At 38.1% G+C, this 23788-nt stretch overlaps 1 protein-coding gene across 3 annotated transcripts in view; it reads left to right on the top strand.

The window, feature by feature from the left end:
- The window catches only part of CALCR (calcitonin receptor), a 175946-nt gene that overhangs the window by 3890 nt on the left and 148268 nt on the right, over positions 1 to 23788 (top strand). The window contains exons 1-2 of one of the 3 annotated variants that reach the window (XM_026098785.2): positions 7055 to 7179; positions 21408 to 21530. The exons of 1 other annotated variant lie outside the window; for it this stretch is intronic. The gene's annotated coding sequence lies outside the window, so the exon portion shown is untranslated. Of the gene's footprint in view, positions 1 to 7054; positions 7180 to 21407; positions 21531 to 23788 lie in introns of those variants that run through there. One more of the 3 variants, XM_026098786.2, reaches the window with a different exon arrangement.

The raw sequence follows: 23788 nt of genomic DNA, 5'->3' as shown, positions 1-23788 counted from the left end.
AGATTAGGCTGCTAAATAGTGCTGTTAATTTAAATAAAGATTTCTACTTGAAGATCAATAACGCCTATACCGTAGGTGTTTTGGGCTGAAGCTTTTTTGTTATTGTTACAGTTACGTTCCGTGCGTGGCTTTTGATGGTGGGATAAGCAAGTGGAAAGAATAAGGGATCTGTGTACAAAACTGTTTTTAAAAGCCTGTTCTTCATTTTGGATGAAATTTGAACTGGGTTTGCCAATGAACTGGAGAGACACCGGATTGCTTGTGTGTAGAACCGGCTAATACAATACGCACATAGCACAGTGATGTTGGCATATCTCAGTTAATCAGCAGCAGTAGTAGCAATGCTGGGTTTGGTATTCACCCAACAGTAACAACTGGGAAACCCATGCCTGATGCTAAACTTTGTATTTATGGACATGTTTTAGCTGGATACCTTTTTGATTAAGATGAGACTCATAAATGTCAAAGGAGTCTTATTTTGAGTGGTCCGCTGAACAAACTGGTGACTTTTTCTACCTCACCAGTGGGCAGATGAGCCATTTAATTGGCTCCATAATTTTGGGGTGAAGCTTAGATAAGAGTATGGGTTCACAGGGTGGGGAGGACTTGGGGTTAGTAGTTACCTTCTCATGGAGGGCTCAGTATGACTGCCTATGCCCTAGCTTGTATGGGCATACACAAAGACTTGCCATCAAACCAAGGAAGAACAAGAAATGTTGGTACTCAGCCACAAGGTGAAAGTGGAGCCATTTAACGTATTTGGTAATAAATAGCACTGAGAGTGAGAATAGATATAAAGCACATCAGAGCTATGCTGCCATGGATTTTTTCATGGTTCCCAAAATGCCTTCTGAAACAGGATCATATTACAGATAGGCGAGTCAGTACTGTCTTTTAGAAACTTGCCTTCTGAAGTGCTGTAGTCCTTAGGGGCGGATTAGTGCAAGGATCAGCTTAGTCTCTGCACCTCAGACCCAGGGCAACCTGCAGGGATCTCCTGGATCCAGGAGGAAGTGGACTGATGGTGCGGTACTGGTGTTCCTGCTTGTACAGACAGTTTAAAAAAAGAAAAAAGAAAGAAAAATATGGTTTGTGCAAATGCGTCTCATCCACTGCACCTGAATCCAATTGCATTGCACCTTTTTGTTCACTGTAATCCTGTCTTGTTCAGTAAAGGTGACATGGAATGGCATCTATTATAAAATAAGCTTTTGCAGCGTGGCTTCTTGGTCATTTATTTCAGTTATACATAGTAGAAGACCTGGCACAGATTTGGCAGAATTGGTCACTTACACCACACTTTAATAGAGTTTTTGAAAATAAGCATTTTGTTTCATGTGACACTGTCTAGCAAATATTTTCCTCGTTGGTTATATACAGCAGTGTCTATAAGAACCATATCACTCTTTGTCTGTGGCTTTTGATGAACATTATTTACTATTACCAAGAGTTAGATTAATAACACACTTGATAAATTTTGCAATATTTTTGAATATATGGTTTCACTGGTATTTTATTTACAGTAGCTCTGGCAGTATATTTAAAAGAATACAAAGACAGTGATGTCTGCCTGTTGGTGGCTTTCACATGCTCACTGTAGTTTGCAATGTCTTCATTAACTTGGGGCAAAGCACAAGTTAGAAAATTGCTATTGTTCAGAAGCAGGTGTTTGAAATGCCTTTCTCTTCTGGGATGTGCTACTAAGTGCTGAACTGCCTCTCTGCAATTAGAAAAGCAGATTTTTATTCTGTTGTTTTGTCCTAGAAATTGGACACTTCTGTGGGCAATGCCAAGTGAGTTCACAGGCATATTTTGAGGTTGCTCGAGTCAAGATGAATTGTCTCTTCTCACAACTAAGCTGACAATAAAAAAAACTCTCTTGAATGATGTGAAATGCTTCTTAAAACACAGTGTTGTTATTAGAAATATCTCAAAGCTCTATAGTTAAGGTTGTGCTGAGATATACATGCAAAAGAAAAAGAGACAAAACTTCTATTTTACTATTTTATTAGTGACTGGAATAAGACTCCACATTTGGCACAGTATCTCTTCAAACGTTGACTGAATTTTATGTGTGTGTTTTTTATGGTGAAATATTTACTTAGTTTTCTGTGCTCACATAACAGAAATTGCTGTAATCCGTGGCACTATTTACAGCTTGATGGAAGAATGAGAAAGGTAATCAAAGACTAAATAAATTCATGGAGTGAATTGGCCACTTCCATTTCTCTCAGGCAATGTTAAGGCCTGCTCTAATATGGGAAACCTCACGTGACTGCAACATCGTAACTGTGATGCATGCAGATGGATTACTGTCAGTGTGTTAGTTCTGATTTCTCTCCAGCTTCTATCAGTCATGGGTGTTAATTGCATAGAAAAATCATAACATTGATAATTGTTTGTATTTGGATCTTCACTGCAGGATGTGTGTGCTAGAGCAGTTCATCTGTAGCAAATCAAGCTATCGTCATTGCAGTGGGTTCTGAACAAGTAACATGACCCCCAAAAGTGATTTGCCCTTTTAAATTTAACCCCCCATGAAGCAGTACTAACTTGGTCATGCTTTACACTGTCTTCAGTACAGAACCCATCTGTGTCTCCCTTTCTGTGGCACAGGCAATGTTCTCCTGTGCAGAGCTCCAGCTCTTCCTTATCTTTGCCTCTCCATTCGTGTGTCTATAGTCTTCGTTACTTGTGGCTGTGTAGCTGCTTCATCACTTGGATCATCTCTTATGTTGCTCTCCCTTCTGCTGATATCAGCTAGCAAACAGACGGTAGCCATCTTTTGAAAGATGAGTGTAATTCCTCACAGAAGACGAACAAATGAAGTCCATAAGTTCTTTAGCTATTAAGGAATGTCGTCTTCCATTCATTGAAGCATAAGGAACAGCAAAAGATACTTGATGCTCTTTAGATTGTCATGATGGCCCTTCTCCAAACCACTATGAATAGCCTGAAACACCCTGTGAGTGTGAACATTTCCATCTCTTAAAAGAGCTAAGCACAATTCCTCCAACCATACATACTCAAGGACAGGGGAAAGAGGATACTTACACCTTTGATACTTGGCCTGATTACCTAGAGAAACTTCATAATTGTTCTTGGCTTTGGTACCAAGAAAGGTACCTAAGACTGCTGACTTTCCTCATGCAACTAGTTAGATCTCTTCTGGTAAGAACTCCTGTTCTCACCAACCAGTCCAGCTCCTACTAGGACCCTCATTTTCTCTTCTCTCCAAATCCCTGCTCCCCAGACAATATGAAAGTGTAAGTGAGAGGGAAGGTTCACTGCTGTTATCCTTTACTGTGCTGCTGACGTGGGAACACTATGAAGACTGCAGGGTATGGGATGCGGAAAGAGGCAAGTAGAGTAGACTAGACAGAAAAAAAGGAGAGATGGAACACTGGAAAAGAGAGTGCATCCAACAAAAAAAAAATATAGAAAAGCAAGTGTTTTGCACAACAGAGAGAACACTGTCAGGTGGAGGAGGTGCCCTAAAAAATATGTGGACTTATGCATTTAATGGTAGTGACGACCTTCTGGAAAGTTACATTACAAAATGCCTAATTAATTAATAGAGAGCATTGTCTTCCAATATATATAGTAGCAGAGGAGATTTCGTTTGTGCTCCAATATTAAATTTTGCATTTACAATGTATTGATATGACATATCATTCATACTCGTTTAGTCACTTACACAAGTGTTTGAGGGGATTATTGAATCTTAACATTTTATATTACAGCTCTTCTAGAAATTGTATTTCTCACAAATGAAAATGGCAAATAGAACTAGCATGAGGCTTATCCAAGGGACGGCTTAGTCTGACCAGTTTAGAATATCTTCAGTAAGTCCAGTGGCTTTGCTTCGGGCTGTTTAAGAACATTCTTTGAGAAACTGAAAGAGTAACCCGTAGTCTGCTGATCCCATTTCTCCTGACTGTGCAGAGTTGTAGGGTTTAGAGTTTAGAAAATCCGTTTAAGTCCTGGTCTTGAGAAAGACTCAGTGGTGAGGAACAAATTGGGGGCAGGTAGACTTTCTTTTAATTTTCCGACGGCCACTTCCCCTGCTGCAAGCTACTTGACTCATTTAAGTCCTTAAGCTGTGTGCATTACAATATAACATTTTCCCCTGTGTTTAAATGCTGCCAAGTACATTTCAGGTCAAAGTAGCATCAAGTAATAAATAATAATCATTGTTACCATATGTTCTCACAGATCTAGCAGCTTCAGTATTGTCTACTCTGCTTTTTTATTGTAGATCTCATGGTATTTGATAGTATGTGCTCCTTAAAGGCCTAAGTCTGGAGTCATCTCAGCACTGAAAAGAAAGCACGTATGCATTTGGATTTATATAAAAGTGTTTATACTCCTGCTAACTTTATTGGTCATGCAGTCAAGTAGGCAGTGTTTTGTATGGAATATGTTCATCTTGTGAAATGCCTAATGTAATCAGGATTCATCACTGGAAGAACCTATAGGTAGTTACCACATAACTGTATCATTTCTTCTCTTTCACTTACTATCAAAATAACTCACATCTCCAAGATCCACATCGAAAATAATAAAAAAACCCTCCTGCCCACTACAGCATTTTGTCATTGCTGTATTGCAACATCGTTGCAACTCAAAGCTGTTTGAATTGTCTGCACAGTGACAGAAATGCAACAAATCTTTGTATTTTAGACGAGTCTATGGTGAAATAGGTTGTAGAGCGGCAAAATGGTAGCAGGCTCCCTTTTATTAAGAGGGAAAGAAGTGAGGCTTAGTGGCCTATGGGGTCTGAGAAATGGGTGCAATTAAGCAGGAAGAGGGTGTATAGACACTATATACAGAAAGAGTCTTGTGGAACCTTGACCATTACCTGAAGGTATCTTCATACTCTAACAAAATACTATGACAATGTTTCATCAGTATCAAAGTCTACCATTTCTCTGCTTACATAAATAACTTGTACCGTGTGGTCAATATCTTACTTGTTAAAACGCAGCTCATGAGATGCATTATAGCCATATGACAGGTATTCAGAATATGATTGATAACAGATTTCTTAAAGCGATGAATTGTGGTTTTTATCGCATATATGCGATGCGATTTCTCCACATGGAGAAATCACAGTGGGTATAACAATTAAAGACAGTTAGATATGCCAATTACTTTTCCATGGATTTTTATAAAATTTGTTTCAGAACTAATTTTACTGTTCAAAATGATCCATTTTTTTAATGAAAAAGAAGACATTAATGAATGGCAGGAATTTTTTATGACTAGATTTTTATTTCTCACTATAAAATTAATTTTTCATTTGAGGGGAATCTCAGCTTTGCATAAAGATATTTTATTCATTGTAAAATACTACTTTAATTCAAACAAACAAATGTACCGTAATATAATAAGTGCCTTGCACTCTAGATGGCTATAGCTTTGGTGGACAAAGATGCAGCAGCCTGGAGGAGATACCCAGCCCTATTCAGGGTGCATACTTACAACTTTGTTTTGAGACATCTGAGATCTACTATGTGACTATAGTAAGGCTGAATCTGGTTAGCATTAGGTTTCCTGTAGAAACACAGGCACATAACTGTGCATATGTGTATGTATATATATGTATATGTGTGTATATATACATACACACACACACATATACATATATGGTTATCCATATGCAGTGTACCACTGAATTAATGCAGATTCATACTTCTTATCAGAAGTCCTTGGTTTCATCAGCTTACCACTTTGCTAAACTTTCAGCTTTTGGGCTAAGAACTTCTGCAATCTGCCTTTGGATGAATTTCTTTCAAAAATTTAGGCAAATAATTTTCACTGTCTCTGAAAATCTTGTCTAGTGCAGGATATATTGTTTTGAGTATGTCCACAAGTTCTGGTCCCTCTTTTTCTCTGAGAAATTCTTATACTACCATGCTGCAGAAAATGGACTTGGCAGTAGGTAGTTTCTGAGTCAGGACTCAACCTTTTATTTTTTGTGTAAGAGCAGACACACACACGCATGCACGCATGCACACACACACATACGCACGTGCACATGGGTGGGCACCCCCCCCACACACACACACGTGTACAGTCCAGATCATTGTAGAACTTTGGTCTGCAATCAGTTTTGAAGTCCTCTAAGCCAGTCTGTGCTGCCTAATTGAAGGCAGATGGAACAAGAGCCAAAGCACAGAGGAGGACCAGAGAGAAAAGGAAAGTGAAGGAGATGAGGAGGACCAGCGGGCCAGGCAAAGAGATTGATACCTAGATGGCAGAAAGCTTTGAAGGGCCTAGGGTCTGGCTGGGAACGGTGAATGGTATGGATGGATGGAGAAGGGAAATGAGGTGAGAGAAAGCAGCTAACATCTGGGAGGAGACAGGAGTGGAAGAGAAGAAAGTTCGTGATGGAGAAGATCAAGGTGAGGGAGCCAATGCCCATGACAATGTCCCTAGTCATACTCTTTCTGAGTCCTACCAGTCTTCTGATATTAGCAAATATTTGTGAAGATCTCTCATAGCATTTCATTTTCCTTCAAGGCTTACTATAGGATGTCAGCCTACCACTGCTGTGAGCAACTCAGTGCCATTCACAGAGACCTATTCAATGTACCTAAAGGTTCCAGTCCCTTTCATGAATTGTTATATTGTCACGTGTAGTTCCAATACTGATGCACTGACTGTTAAAACACTGGTATTCACTCGTGTTTATTGTGCAGAGCTTCAGAGGGCAAGGTGTAGACACAGAAAATCTGAATCTCTGAAAACCCAATTAATTTAAGCAATTCTGTTTAGTTCATTCTATTTAGTGTTAGAGCAAGACTGTGAGTCTCATTGTCTTGCTGGGAAAGATCTGGAGAAAAGTTTTATGTTCCTCATACAGAGAAAGGGAAGAAGTGAACAGCTTCTGTACTTCTAAAAAGGATGCATTCAATGCAGAAGTTGAATTGATGGAATCGGGGTTTTTTTGCAGGACCTCAGGCACAGAGGGAGAAAGCTTCTCTTTTTCTCATATTCTTTTGTACAGACAGATGACATCATTCACAGATGCCTGTAAGAGAAAACTTACTGAAGCAAACAGAAGAAATCTGGATGTAGTGTTGAAGCTATTTGAAGCATACTGTTTCAAAAAGAAGAGCTCTCCATTCAGAGAAGTAATCCTAGGAAAGCTGAAGACCTACTGAGTGCTCTAATGTGAGTGAATCAACTGGCTGTTACATTAGAAAAAAACCTGTTCTTGCAGAGGAGAGTAGAATGCAGGAAACTCTTACTGGGATGAGGCAAAAAAAATAAAATGGAGGGATGTATGTTATTGGGGGGCACTTGAACATCCTAAGATACCACTAGAATAGCTAGAGCTTAAGCCATCCAGAGCAGATGAAAGGACACCTCAGTAATGATGACATGTAGACAATAAGATGAAGGAGGTCAGCAGTCGCTCATATGCACAGTCCCAGATAGAGGCATCAACCACAGTTCACGGTAGAAGAGAAGCACTGTAAAGACACAAAACCAGCAAATTGCCAGAGAATGTAGGTACTATCATGCAATCAAAAGTGACAGCCAAGTGCTTGAGAAGGTTTATGTTACACACTGCAAAGCAAGCTGAGGAGAACAAAGCCTTTGGTGCATGCAATTGAAGAATGCCTCTGGAAAAAGCAGCAAGTAGCAATGTTGCAGAATTCTTTTTTGTCTTCCATATAGAAAAAGGAGAATAGTAGTGCTGAGAGAAGCAACTTTTCTAATACATCTTGAAGAAATAGCTATAAAAATCAGCATCAACATTGGGGTACAATTTTGGGGACTGACTATGGGAAAAATTGAACCTATGGCACAAAACATAACAAGACTAGTAGAGTACAAGAGTATCTATTCTATGTAGATGTAAGTCCAAGGAAAAAGTAAATATCCAGGTGTCTGTATAATGGATTCTCCAACAGAATTAATTTTTGGATTTCAGTTTTAATTATGCATTGAATTTGTTAAAAACCGTAAGGGCAATGAAAACTGGAAAAGGACATAGCTTGACAGACCTGTGTAGTAGGAAGTTTTCATGTGTGTTTGAAGACATAGGATGTCAACTGCTTGCTGCAAAATCTATCTGTAAGGCAGTACCAGAAGTGGATACTCCACTGCGATAACTATTATCTCTACTTTGAGCCCCTTGGCAATAAAGACCTTAATTAGAAAAGTGAAGAAGCCATGGGAAAGTGTACACTTGGTGATGACAATAGAGAAGAAAAATGAGGGTATTCCACATATGCACAGATTTTAAAGATCTTTAAGGCAATGAATCAGGAACAAATCAACACTAGAACAATCAAGCAATGATACAGGAACAAAACAACCCAGTCATGCTGGATGACATCACTTCCAAACCCTCTCTAACAAGCATATTCATTATGCTACATGCACGATTTGGTATTGGAAGATGAGCTAGGACAAGGAGGGCAGCTAATTAATGCCCTCCAACACTCTATCTGGAAGCCAGCATTTCAAAAATGCCTGCTGACTTGTCATCTGCACAAGACATGTGGAAGAAGAGAGGTCTTGAAATAGTAGAAAATCTTACCAGAGCGAATGCCACTAAAAATCAATAGTGTTAATCACACAATACAGGGGTCATTTCTAAATCACAGTCATATCCAAATTGTTAGAGAGCAGATGAATGACAGAACTTCAGCACTGGAACAGATTGCCCAGAGAGGCTGTGAAATTTCCATCCTGGGAGATTTTCAAAACTAGCCTGGACGTGACCCTTAACAACCATATCTAACTTTGAAGCTAGCTCTGCTTTGAGCAGGGGGGTCACTGGATTATCTCCAGAGGTTCATTCCAGACTAATTTTTCCTGTGACTCAGGGAATTACTTTGGTCTGGAAAGGAGGCATCCAAGCAGATCCAAAAGAGAGGGAAAGGAGAAAGGGTTGAAAGAGCCAGTCACCTCAAAAGAACTGGAATTCAGACTAGAGGTAGCAATTTATCTACTAAATAGCAGAAATAATAGCATTTCTGTAAGAACTGGAGGGGGGAAGAGACTCTATTGCATGGTCCAAGAATGGCGCAAGAACTTGAAAAAATGTGGGCACAGTTCACCTGGAAATAAAACTAAATGTTCCAAGGAGAAATGGGGAAATATATCTGCAAGAAGTACTTCATGAGCTGTTGGACATTGTGCTGGTGGTGCTCACACCAAGGACCTGTATGACAGTAACGATACACTGCCAAATGTTTTAAGCTTTTTTCCTCCCATGTTTAAGATACTTCATCCTCATCCTTCATACACATGCTGTGCTGAGCTACAGAGAGCAGGGAGTCATTTTTTTAGTGAAAAAATGTCAAGCTCTCAAAAGGAAATGCATTGGTGCCTCATCTGTGAAATCATGATAATACTATCTCCCCAAACAGCGGCAGTTTGAAGGAGAGTTAATTGTCAGTGAAGCATTTATACTGCAGTAATGAACACCACAGGAAAAAACATATAGGGCAATTAATAAATCAGTCTGCCACACAAGGTTTGATGAGTGTACAATAAATGAAATTCACTGAATACTTGTAAGAAAATAAAGTATTGAATCACTTGTTCAGTGGGCACTGTTCATCCTTAGCCACCCAATGAGGAAAAGATTCATATGGAAAAAGAAGTGTGAGGACAAGAATTAAAAAATGTAATGCATGTCCCTGAGAAGGCTGAGCTAAGGTTACATAAGCAGTTTCTAACTTTTGAGTTACTTTTATAACCTTGAGAATCTTTAGTCATGTTATTTAGTAAGTTAGACTTTATTACGTGCATTTAGTTTTAATAAAGTAGCTCCAAGAGTTTCTATATGAGATAAGGGCACCAGCACTTTACAGACAAAAGCAAGTACAGTTTGTTTTTGTTTAAAAGATCTTGTAACATCATTGAATATAGAGTGTTTGCTAAAAATTTGATACGTTAGTAAAATTAAGGTGGAAAGTAAAAACAATGCAAGTATTTAAAAGCTTTTGGTTACACTTAAGCACATACAAGTTTCAGAGAGCAAAAGCTGATATATTTAGGACACTACTGAGAGCTGATATTAAAGTGGTCTTAATGCTGCTGAATAGTTAAAACTCATCAATTTTAAAGAAGATGGCAGTATGACAGCCAATCTATTATTTTTCACATCTAATGCTAGTCCATGAAGAACTTTCATTTTCTCTGTGGAATATTATCATTAGACTGATCCAAGAGGTAGACCTCTGTTGTTCATCATCTGCTTCCTTGTAAGTTTTTTTTTTTTTAAAAAAGAATCAATTACTGACATTGCAAACAAAATGAAGTAGTGGTAGGGCATGAGTTAGCTTCCATGACTGGCAGCACTGCCATCATGTCAGTGTGACTGAAGTGTGTCAGTAGCTAGCTGCTCCGTGACATGAAAAAATATAAGAAGCAATCTGTTATTCAAGTAGTTAGAAGATCTAGTCATCTAGTAATTAAAAAAATACATATTTTGCATTTCTCTTCCTATAATTTCTGTCATCTTCATGCAGAAGCTTCTTTTTTAGTGACTGGGAAACAATGCATAATGGGCATTTCCATAAACAAGTCATAATAACTTCAATCACTGGCCTAAATTAATGCATTTAAATCAATGGTTATGTAGACTGCAGTCAGATCATCTCTCTTTTGTGCCTGAAAATAGAATGGTAAAATACAATAAAAATGCACATCACAAAATTAATCTTCTCAGTGTCTAATGAGGTGTCTGGGCTGATCTGAGGTGCTCTAGGTACTGGGACTGTGTGTGGTTACCTCAGAAACTTCAGTCAAGGTGAGCTAGATACCAGAAACCCATTTTAGATTTCGTCCAGGTGGACATATGAGACACACATGGGCCTGTTGCAGCAAAAGTGCTCATATTAAGGCCTTAATTCTTATGTAAAAAGAGTTGATTCATATTAAGTCCTCTTTGCATTGTGAATGTAATGAAGAGTGACTGTAGTGAAAGTGAGAAGGGAGCCTAACAGAAATAGAGTCTGCTTATTTAATTAAGGTCTCTTTGCATTAATCTGATAGTGCAAAGGAGTGTAGAGATAGTAGGTGTCAATATAATCTGTTTGCTTCAAAGCCTTTAACTCTGCTAGAATGGTGTAACTGGTCCCCCGAGTAAAGAAGACTGTGGCCCTCTGTGTGGTTTGTTAGTCGGAGGACTAACAAAACAAAGAACTGCACACTTTTCTGAAGGTTTGTATTTAATCATAGAGACTTTATAAACTCATGTCAATTCTGCAATAGTTTCTGATACTTTGTACTCCGTGGTTGCAAGGCAGTAGTTCTCTGTGTGCCTGATAGTTTCCTGCTAAAGAACAGCATTTTAAATATAGAACAAAAACAATAACTTTGAAACAGAATGTAGCAGCAGAACAATTAAATAACACAGCTGAGACATAATTTCACCAAAAAAAGGGGAAATATAAACTCAGAGCCAAAACCTCATTTTCAACTTTTCTTTTTGACTACATGCCAAATAGAGCCTAAAGCAGAGTCTGATTTTCCCCTGAAGCATGATATTAATTCCATCATGTTTGCTTGTGTGCATCTCCGCCTGTGTGTGCATATATTACATCTTTCAGTTGTTTTCAGTGGAAGGCCTGGACAATGCCTGTTAGCCTAAAGCAGGGAGGAGACAGGAAAAAAATTGCTGAACAGATTGTTAAGAGGCAGCCTTCTCAGTGGGAGTATAGGCACCGGGAGGGGAAGAGTTAAGAGAATTTGATGAATAAATACTTGTGAAGTATTGCTATTGTTGCTGCTATTACCACAAGAAAAAGAAAAAAAGGATGCATGAGAAAGCTGGCAGAAAAGAAATCAAACTATAGGCTTTTGGGAAACAGAGCACAGAGAGCTATTACTTTATTTTTTTCAGCTTTAGGGAGCTTTCTTGCAAAGCAGATTTTTTCACAGTTTTCTCAGTCCTACTTACCTACCTCTAGTCTTATATTGGAGGTTGATAAGATGTCCAGTAGGTGGCATCCTATTAACACAGTGCTAATGTCTCTTCACATTTTTTCTTAAAAACATTTTCCTGCAGAATTTAAATTGATTATCACAGGGTCAGCACATGCAGAAGTTAAATTTTTGTGAGGACTTCAGGTCAAAAACCTCAAATCTGGATTCCCCAAGCTGCAGAAAATCCATATTTGGATATCTAAATGAAAAAGAGAGCGAGAGAGAACGTGTTTCCCTCCAAGGGTTCAGACCCAGCTTTGAGGGAGTTCGCCACAAACGGCAGCTTCACAGCACCTATGGAAACCACTCCTGTTTAGATGTCGGAGTTTTACCCTGACCGGTCTAACTTAAGGACCTGGTTTTGAGATGTGGCGATTAGGACTTCATGTTTACATTTAAGCAATCGATTATAGAGATTGTGACATCTTGTTCTCCACATTTAATGTACCTCTGTTACACTTTGATCATTTCTTGAAATGTGTTCATTTTTTTTCCTAAGAAATAGTCTTGACAATGATAGCTGGGGAAATGGGTGTTGTTAAAAAATATTACTGCTCATATATCTACATATACTTCTGATATGAATGATTGTCGTCATTACAAAACACATATGCCTGGTTACTGGAATTAATTTGAACAGGCACGTGCTTCAAGCTGCTTGTGTCTGGCACGAGACATCAGCACCAGGTACCAGCTATCCATTCAATTAGCCAGTACCCCATCTGATACCCCACTAGATAATTCACAGACTGACTGCAGATAGAAAACAAATGTGTTTAAAGTGTTTGGGAATGTGTAGTGAATCAGAATATTGAGTAGTCAGGAATGTCTCTGCTCGGCATGAGATAGCATTTCTGGACATCTGTTCTTCAAACTGAACAGCCACCTACTGCTCTGCTTGCAGGTCCACCTGTCTTGGAGAAGTGCTTCACTCCACAGTGCCCGGAAACAACCAGAAAAAATCAGTGACTCTCTAATAACACAAGATCTGAAATAAACACAGTTGATAGCTGAGTAAGTCTCGCTAGTTCTAGAGCCCTCCCAGCACAGAATAAAATTGACAGATATTCATCAAAGGGATCATAGACTGTAATTTTTGGAGCGTTTTTCTCCAATTCAGTGCTGTGAAGTTTGCAAATTACCCTAGGGATGATGATGCTGTACTGTAGCCATCTGCAATGGATCAAGTGATATCTTGTAGTCCTAGTGCTGTAACAAGTCAATTATCCAGTTAATTTACATGAGATTGCGAGGTCACTCTGAGAATAAGAAAATGAGGTTGAATTACTGACATATTTTCATTCCTTCTTTTATTTGGGTGAAAATTTATTCTGAATGTGTTTTTCACCCCAAATTATGATGAGGATATTCTTTTAAGGGGCATACAGCCCCTTAATGTTCGCTGTACGGGCTTGAGTGTTGTGCATCAGACATGCAGACCTATCAAAGAGTCCATCTCTGTAACGTCTTCCATCCTTGTCTACTCAGCCTGAGACAATCCTATTTTCTGTCTTTGCAGAGGCAAAACTCCCCAGAAAGACAAAACTAAAAAAAAGCTGTTGAGTTATTGCTGACAAATGTTTAAAGTGAAAGAATATTTCCAGGGTTAGGAAAATCGCTTTTACAGCAAGAGTATGGGAAAAATTTTCCTGGTGAAAGTGTCAAAAAGCAATAACACATTAAGTGAATGTCTCTGAGGTTTACAAGGTTAATCTTTTAACCAGGTATAAACTGCAAAGTCATCTTCCAGAGTCTGCAGGCACCATCTCAGTTTATCTGCTGCCAACCATAACTCTCCCAGGTTGTAGCAGACTGAAATCCATATAACAATAGTTGCATATCCACCCTTCAGCATGCAAGTGGCAGGAATCATGCTGCTTTAGAAAACTTCTGCTACTGCTTGGAAGAAGCTCAGAGCAGCTGTTTTCATTTCTAGGGTCGGAGGAAAGAACCAATAAACAAAGTTTAAGACTTGGACAGCCTAATGAAGACACTGCCCTTCTAAAATAACCAGGGCACTGGAGGAAAGAGAACGGGCAAAATTCTTCCTCCCTTGCAGCTTACAGTAGGGGTGGAGTTTCGATATCTTAGATGCTTGTTAAGGACAGAAAGGTAATAATGCAAAAAACATTGAGGGCAGTACTGTCTTAGAAGTCACAGCATGCACAGTCACAACAGACCGACACGTTTGTCTCAGTACTTGCTGACTGATCCTCCAAAGTTGCTTTGATGACTCATTTTCTGTGCTGACGTCGACCTGGTAGGTGTCTGGTAACAGGGACTGTGTGTAACCATAACGCAAACTCTGTTGCAGTCACTTAACAAATCAGTATTCTAGTCAGCACATCTGTCACAGGTCAATACGTAAGCACAGAGAGGGCTGCGCTGACACGGGAACCTCCATAGTTCCCCAGAGATGTTTCAGGTCTTTGTGTCCTGGAATTTGCTCCTAGCTTTAGCTGACAGACGTGCAGGACCAAACAGCTGCCGAGGAAGGGCCTGAGGAGGGCCACGCGAGGAAGTTTCTTTCCTATCCTGTGTAAAGAAAAGGTATTTTTTGCTGTGTTAGAGTGGTGTGTGGGACTGATACCCCACATTTTCAGGTAAATCAAGGTCCAGTTTGAAGAAAGGAGCATTTTCTGAGGTACCTCAGTGCATTATTAATTATGTCAAATTCTATAGGAAACCGTTATTCCTATGTATTATTATTACATATTTAAATTGCACTATTGTCATGGGTTTGGACACAACTGTTCAGGGCTTTACAAACACCAAACCAAAAAACCTGTTCCTATACCAGAAGATACACCAGCTAAGCCAGGAGACAGATATGTTGATCAAAACAGTGCTAGTTAGGATGGTAGCAGATAACAGGAATCTTTCCAGTAATCTTATGACTTTATTTGGAGTGCTTCTTTCCTGCCAGATGTTACAGAAAATGTGACAAAGTTTAATTATATAGTTACAGAGTTAATTAAGAAATTATAGCAAGCACTGAATGAAATTAGGAACTGTAATCAGGAAGAAAAAGGTTTTTATAGATCAGCTTTGAAAACAGAAATGTGAGTAAAGCCAAAGGACAAGAGATGAGTAAAGGAGACTGAGTTACTGTCAGTCTGCTATCCTCAGTAGGATAACCTAAGCGGACCCTTGATATGACATAGGCCAGTTTGAATAGAGGAAACATGAGAGATCTAGTACTAGACACTAGCAAATGTGAATGTTAAAGAAATGCTAAAGTTAAAAGAGAAAATACAAAAGTCATCCAAAAGATAGTTTGGAGGAAGTGCATGGAAGGTTTTGAAGCAAGAAAAGTAAGTTTGAAATGGATCCAGAAATGAATTAGGTGTCAATGAAGTTATGGGAGGATAGAGGGAATGGGTATGGCTCTTTAGACATGTCATAGCAAAAAAAATCTCTAGAAAACTAAATTTTGGAGAGTGAGTCTTGAAAAGAGCTGCAGTAAATAGCTGCACTGAGTAAACTGACAGAAAAAGAGAGAATTGTGCAGGCAGTAGTGGCTTCTATGGCTGTAATCCAGTGTTTACTTTCTCACTTAGGCTTTTACCTTTTATTCTTTTTGCTTTACTGTGATATTTCTTTCAAAACATTTCTGTATTTGTTGACTTCTAGGTAGGTCTGTGATTGTTGGTTGTGATTTTGTACACAGTAGATTACTGGGTTTTTTTCTATTTTGCTTTTTTGAAAATGTCTGCCAAATTTGTCTTTTGTGTTAAACCCCTTAGAATAAAACTTTGTAAAAGAAAGCATACTTCATGAGTCTAGTAGCATCTGCTTTATAATCAATATTTGATCCTATACTTTTCTGTTGAACCTATTATTTTAAAATACTAAATCCAAGTAATTTTCAATTACTTTATCTTGTTGCAGAAGATTCTGTGGTCTTGACTCAGAAAGGGCAGCTATTGATGGTACAGTTGCAAAGCAGCACGTGGTTTAGAGATGCAAATATTTACTTCAGCTAGCACGTTTGTTTTCATAATATAAAGCACTGTGTATTTAATAATTAACACTGGCTCGATTAAACTGCTACGTCATGATCTTTGTTTTAGACATCCTTCGTCTGTTTCCTGCTTGCATATTGGATTTGATATTTGATCACACCTTAAAAGTCTAATTGTCTTCCAGCTGAAATCAGCACTAAAGACCAACACAGTTACAGTAGATCAGGCAGGTTCTTAACAGCTCCTTACCATTCCCACAGTAGATAGTTCTGGACAGAAGTAATTGACCTTATTATCGATTTCAGTTATGGATCAGGAAGTATGCAAGGCATAAGTTAACCATAGAACTGGGCAGTACAGGGTGCAACTTCCCATACTTTGTCACGTTTATCTATTAATTGCATTTTCTACAACTATCTCTGCCTACCAGATTGGCAATACATAAGCAAAAGACACTTAAAACCATTTTACCACAAACAAACAGAGATAATGAGCTCATTTCTATGGAAATCTTTCCAATATTTTGTTGTTGTCTGTGTACCGGCTGGTTTATAAACATACTTGTCCAAATTTAGTAGCTTTTCATTTATCTCGAAAGACTGAAAAAATAATAGCATAAAAATGGGTAGAAGGTGGTTGATTCACAAATATGAATCTAAAGCTTGGCTTTTTGGAAGATGATTGATCTGACCTTAATTCAGAAGAAAAAATAATGAAATCAGTTCTAGTGGGGTAGAACAGGTAAGAGAACTGTCAACCATAAGAGCAACAGTTATGTGTCTTCTGTATTCTAGTTTTTCATCAGTGTAAATCCATTAATCTTTCTGAAGGTGCCCTCACTTTTTTTGACAGAATACGTAACTGATAATACTATACAAAATAGCCTTGCCTTGAATATTATGATCTGCCTGAAAAAAAAAAAACACTGCAAAACCAACTCTAAATCTAATCGTATTTGAAGCTTTTGTGACATTTCATTCTTTCTGAGGGTGAATGTATGCATCACACTATCTCTTTGGAAAATCAGAGTGAGAGTCAAGCTATAGATGCCCAGAAGTGAAGGCATTAAACACAGATATTAAGGGGCTCATCCAAATGAATTAAGTGGTGCTTATGCACTGTTCCAGTTTTAAGTTAATTTGGACTGTAATGCCCAATGTTTCTTCAACCCTTCATCTTTTTACAGGCAGAGTTACCTCTGCCCTTAATAAAATTTAAGTCTCAGGTTAAGTCTCAGAAGGTGGAGTGCTGAGCTGATTTGACAACTGGTGTCTCGGATTGTGATTTTGTCAGATTTCAGGGTTTTCTTAGGTACAAGCTTGTTGAAAACACCATGGAAAATCAACAAAGAATACAAGAGTGTAGTGGGTGGTTCATTAGATGGTATCTTTATTCAGAATCAATACCAAACTAGTGCTGCAGGGACTGTTGGTGGGTAAACACAGAGAGTAGTCTAGGATGAGATTCTGATAATTTGTCAATGGTACTTAAGGACACTACCTGGTTTGTTTGTTTGTTTATGAGATTATTAGTGGTAACTATGCTGTCTAAAAATAATTCCCAACAAGGAAGCATACAGCAAAAACTTGCAAAACATTTGATTCCTACACTGCCACCCTCTGATCCAGGCAATAGTAAGAAGGAAATTTTTGAAACTTTATCAAAAAAGTTTTTTATGATTCGAGATTGATGACTTTTTCATGATTCAGGAGTCATGAAAAAGTATAGGATCCATCTCTTGTAATTACATAGCACCTCTAGATTTCTTTTCTCCATGCAGTTTCAAATGTGAATTGCAGTCTTCTCTCTCTGCTGTCCTAGATCCTGTCTCAGTGAAATGTTTTCTGTACTTGGGTGTTCTTAGTTAAGTATATGCAGAAACTACTTGCAAGATTAGTCCTTAAATCGTGATGTGGTACTGTTGTGAAGCATTAGAAGTCTACATTGATACGTCTTATTAATAGCAGATGGAAAGTGAGGTGATTTTGGTATTTAAAGGTGTAATTTGGAAAGCACATTAGAACCCTTTGAAATTAAAAGTGCCATACAAACTGATATTTTATCTCTCTTATACAAACAGGTGAGGAGGAAGCTTCCTCTACATAAACTGCCATAGTGCTTGCTGTATTTTATCATGTGTGTTCATAATACAGCAGCTAGTTTTAATACAACAGAATTAGAATATCAATTACCTGCTTTTATCAGTGCACATAAAAGTGTTTAACCAAAGTGAAATTGATTGCATTGAATTGCAAATTTCAGATGGGAAAAGCCATTGAAAACAAAATTAGGATCACTAGAGAGAAGTTAACATACTCTTTAGCTTTACTGTGCAATAATATTCTATTACGAGTTTGAAATATGAGTGCCTATTCTGCTAAAATTGGGTTAGATTGTCAGCTTTGCACAGTCAGCTTCATACAGGCTTTGGGCTGTTTCCTGAAACATTTCCTGGTTATATTGTCACCAGATTTGGCCCATCCATGTCTGCCAGGAGGCAGAAACATGTCATAATGCCAAACCTGCCCAAAGCTGCTTCTGGTCTTGCCTTGAATTCAGAACAGCTGGATTGAATTTCTGGTTTTAGTTTAGTTTCATGGCAGCTAACTTATAAAATGTTCACCAGTAAACTTTACTACATGCCTAGCATAGACACAAATGACTATAAGTAGGCAGCACATTTTAATCTCATCTACTGTTCAGAGATCTCTAAAATACAAAACTCTTCTGCTTTGCCAATTACTGGCTCCAGCTCATCTCTACAGCCGGCTTTGCGCTCTCCTGGTGTTAGCGGTATCCCAGCCAACTGCAGGGAACTGAGTGCTTATGTGATGGAAACACAAATCTCGCTGAAGGCATTGTTGAGTCAAATGTAGATTTTTTCTCCAGAAAATGGAAAGGGAGCGTTGGCTGGCACTTGACTGATCTGTATTAGAAGGAAAATGAATAATTTCAAAATACTAATCAACGAGAATGACTTTTCTATTGTGCTCATTTGTAGCAGTCAGCAAGTAGTTTTAGACTTATACCATATTGAAAATGAACAGCAGAAAAACATGGCCAGTGAATGTCAACATTTTTAGGGCACAGAACTGAAGAACTGCCACTTTAAAACTATTAGTAATATGAAAAGTTTTCTAAATGCTTTAAATAAATAGAATAATACAAACACTGAAGAAAGAGGAACAATCTTTCCTACCCAGTTGTTTTATGAGACTTTGGCATTTTGTACATCTCAACTTTGCATCAGGAATCATCTAAAAACCACATCTGAACAGTCTAGCTAGCTCTAACTGTTTTTCTGCTTGCCAAATTAATTGAAGTCTACAGCCCACAGTTTCTGTAACTGTGGGCTACTTGCTGTCTATGAGACTGTAGAGGGTGAAATAATGTAGTGTGTGAAATAATGGCCATTTTTGCCTCCAGAGTCTCACACATGCAAAAGAAACCAACTGGGGAAAATGCATGAACATGCAACGTTGAACCTAGTTTTCATGTGAAAAATGGAAAGCATTTTTTCCAAGATGACGTTCAGGTATTTCTTCAAAAGGCTTAGGCAGTGCTTTGTTTAACATAGGTTGAGAAACACAGCAACAAAATCCACCACACCAGCAAGTAAACGAATTTTCAACTTTTCTCACATTAGGCGGAAAGGAGCTTAGAGTGCGGAGACTTAAAAAGTCATTATTAAGACAACTGCCAACCGAAAACTTTAGACACGTGCTTCTCATTGTTAGTTAACACAAAGGTAAGAGGGAGCTTTCTGCAAATGACAGTCAGAGGTCTACAGCATTACAAATATGGATTAGGAGTACCAGAAGAAGAGAGTGAAGAAAAGTGTGTCGTAAATCAATATCTATACATCCACATATTTGCAATTTACATGAAGGCTTACAGTCAAATATTACATAGTGCTAGAAAACAGTATCTTTATTCATCTGAAATCTCAGGAATGGTTAAAGCAACATATAAGTATGCGTGAGTGTGCATATATGTAATATACATATGTATTCATTTTATAATTTGTTTGAACATATAAAATTATGAAAAAAATGACATAATTTCTAATGACATATAACTGCAGGATTTGACAAGCTGAAGTTTGCATTACTTGCTGGCAAATTGCACTGTCAGACTTGGAGTGATCTTGCTCTCCCACATTGACGTCATTTTCCAAACGTGATTGTACATATATGATTTTAGATATTGCAAAACATTGCACTTCCATGGTTACTTGACTAACATAGTGAATTTGCTTTAAGTAGAAATATAGCACATAGGACTTTAATGCTATTTTTTCAATTTTTACAGTTCAGTTAACATGGAAAGAGCTATATTGTTCATTGCTCATGCTAAGGAAAGCACAGCATTTGAAATTATTACCAGTATATCAAATTAGTTAATAGCCAATTAAAAAAAATCTAATTAACATATCTAACTTGCTGGAAAACACAATTACCCTGACGGACAATATGAAAAGTAAGGACAAGGAAGATGATGGTAACTAAGTTGACTAATTTAGAGACAGAGATGATACTCATGTCTGTATTCAGTGGAGTGAATATAATCAAAATAGGCTGTTTAATTACAAGCCCATTAAACAATATGTCTTCCATTCTTGGCAGACTTGAGCGCATAATGATGTTCTTATTTAAGACCAGGAACAAATCACTGAAAGGAGGAAAAAAGCTGCAAGAGATGCTTCTTAGTGTTGCTTGTTACACCCAAGAAGTTGACATGGTCCCTTATCAGTCTTGAGGAAAGGATATTTTGAAAAAAAAAGACATGGAGAACGTACCAGGAAGGGGTGTACAGAACTGTTATTCATATTTTGTCTTGATTCCCTCACTGCCTATTGAAAAACCCATCACAGAGCAAGCAGAATTCTTTTCCCTGTCCTGTGACAGATTTCTCATACAAATCACTGACTTCTAAAAATGGAATGGTAACAGAAGCCCTACTTCATGTACAGATATGAGATAAGTCTTACTGATGTTGATAAGGCAGTCAGATGCATAATACTAGCAATACTAGCAATTATTTTTAGTTTTCAATAAGATAACGTGAAACACTTTTTAAAATATTCCCTATAAACTGTTAGAGCTGAGGGTCTATGAATCAGAGCAAATAGCACCGCTGCAAATCAGGCAGTGAACTCTGGGCAGAGATTTTTTTAGAAGTGATTTCAGAGTAAATGTGCAAAACATGCAACTTGTTTATACACTTTGCAGGTTTTCTCTTCCCTTTTCTGTTTCTTACCTCCTGAGAGCTTTGTGAATGCATTACTGCTGCCTAATGGCAATTAGAAAAAAGCAGAAGATATCCTATACATGTTTTGAAGAGATATACAAGTCTCCAATTCTGTTCATTTTAACTTTAAAATTGTGAACAGATTCTTTTGATTCTTTCTAGACACAATTAAAGTGCATGACTCCTATTACGTTTACTTATTTCCTGTATTTCCTTGCATGCTGTGTGATCCAGCATGGAGCGGATGGCCTGTGGTACCTTCCTCTGCTTCAGCGCGGAATGGCTCATCGGCTGATGTGGGAGCACTTTCTTGCTGACAGCTGTGTGAGAGGAAGCTGTTACAACTGATATTACATGGTATGTGAAGCCTGATTGGATCTCTGGGGATGGCAAAAGTTCCTGGAAAGCACGTCTGGCTGGAGAAGGTTATTTAAAGTTGTACCAATACTTTCCTAAGCAGTGTCCACATGGAGTACAGGGTGCCGTTCTCATGGAACAAGCTGTCCTTCTTTCCAGCTGCTAAGTCACATTACAGTCAGCTAAAAATACATTAGTTTCCTGGTATTAGTTTTTTCCCTGTGAGAAATTGATGTGGCTATCATAGGGTAAATCAGACTGTGAAGAGGAACAGAAGTGTTTTTTGAGATTGCAACCAGTGTAGGAATCTGGCTGTCTGATTTCAGAAATGGGAAGGAAGATGAAGTCTGTGAAATCTTCACTAGAAAGGAAGTTGATCTTTCAGGTCACACATAGAAAGGGAAGTTCTGTTCAGATTCTCTTTATGTTCAAAATTTGTTTGGGGAAAAAAACTACTGGGGCTTGATAGCCAGAAATCTAAAGTGCCTGTTTAATTTATGTGCTGAAAGAAAGGTTTTGTTCAACCCAAGCAGTTGTTGTTGTGCCTGGACTGGGGCAAGCGAAGTAGTTCCCCTCGTCTGCTTCAGTTTTGAGTTGTGTCAAGACATACCTACTCCTTTACCACCACATTACTACAGGTAATTCCTGATCATTCAGTCAGTGCAGCAGTAAGAGCCAGTCAGGTTCATGGTCAGAAGGGAAGCGGTGGTGTGTTTCTGCCATCTGTTTTAGGTGTTCAGTTGTAACTGATTCTTAATTAATAACAACCTGTTTACATCAAAACTTAAATTAGAAACAACTGGCCCTTATTAGATCACTGCAATTGTGATACAGACCTGTACACAAAGTACTTTTGGAAATTCATTTTAGCAAAACTTGTAGAAATTATAACTAGCCTCTTGAATGTCTAAAGAGCTTCTGTGAAATCTTCTTTCAGTACAAGCTCATCAGAGTTGCCTGCTTATACACAAGGAACTAGATTGTCTTCTCTGCCAGAACAGACCATTCCCAGTTTGTGTTTTGCACCAAATCATCTTGACCAGCTGGAGACTCTGGTGCAACATTAACACAACTGTATTTCTTTTGACTTAGAAAATCCTTTACTGTTGAGAATTGAAGGGATTGTGTGACTACGTTGCCTTCCCTGAAAGCATATGACCAAATTGTCCCTAATTTGAGTATCTGTCCATGTAACACAGTACCTGTTTTCAGTCTGTCAGGCTTGCCTATGTGCTGTCGTTCCTCTTTGTTCCCAAGGCTCTTCCGAATCTTCCCGTGTGGATTACATCTTTTTGACTCCAGTCTCTCTCCTAGACTCTTTTCTCTTCATCCTTCTATTTATCAGCCTCACTGTAAAGCATTATATTGCATCTATAGTGGCCGTCATACTCGTCTGGTATAAATCATGGCTAAAGCCAGAGTAGTGGTGGATTATTGAAATCTAATGAAACATCAGATTCACATTGGACTCAGGATCAGTTTGAATCAAAATAATAAAAATATCCTTAGAACTTTTCAATGTTTTGTAAGAGCTGTTCAGGGGAACTGGTTGTAACCTATGCCCTTACACCTACACGAACCTAAGTTTGATAATAATTCATACCATGAAAAAAATCTTAGAGAATAATGTTGTTATGGTGACTATCCTAATTTTGTATTTGGGGTGAACTGGTGTCTGAGAATGTTATTACAAAGTTACTTCCTAAGTCACCCTTCTGTATCGTTGATAGGTGATATCATCAGCATTAATGAACATGATTTTGTTATTAATGCAAGTTGAGAAAAAGGAAACTTGACCATATCCCAGCTAAGGATCAGTAAAATTAGAGTTAAAATATATCATCCATAACGTCTTTTTCACTGTATATCAATACTCAGTCTTACAACAACTTATTAACTTCCTCACAACTAAATATTCTGAGGCAGTTTAACTTACATTTAAACTTGGTTTTAGTTTGACTGAGCTCTTTCTTCATTTTCAGTTTGGTAGCAAGAACTATTTTCCCCTCTCATCAAACAATGCAGATTAAATTTATTTTAATTATGATAGAGATTTCTCTGTAGTATCATTTACATTCAGGTTGGGCTTGGATGATTTAATACAGATTGTGTCTGAAGCTAAAATAAAATATTAAAATCAGGTAGTCTGATTTTAATAAGTTTCTCTAGGGAATAGGTTACAAAATCTTTGACATTTTATGCTGAGTGTAATGCTACCAAGTAAAAAGAGCCCCTGTGGCTCATATTTTTCTAATGAA

This window comes from Dromaius novaehollandiae, chromosome 2, assembly GCF_036370855.1.
Source record: "Dromaius novaehollandiae isolate bDroNov1 chromosome 2, bDroNov1.hap1, whole genome shotgun sequence".
NCBI classification, from domain to species: Eukaryota; Metazoa; Chordata; class Aves; order Casuariiformes; family Dromaiidae; genus Dromaius; species Dromaius novaehollandiae.
The sequence above is the reverse complement of the archived record's forward strand: the minus strand, read 5'-3'. Positions and strand labels throughout refer to the sequence as shown.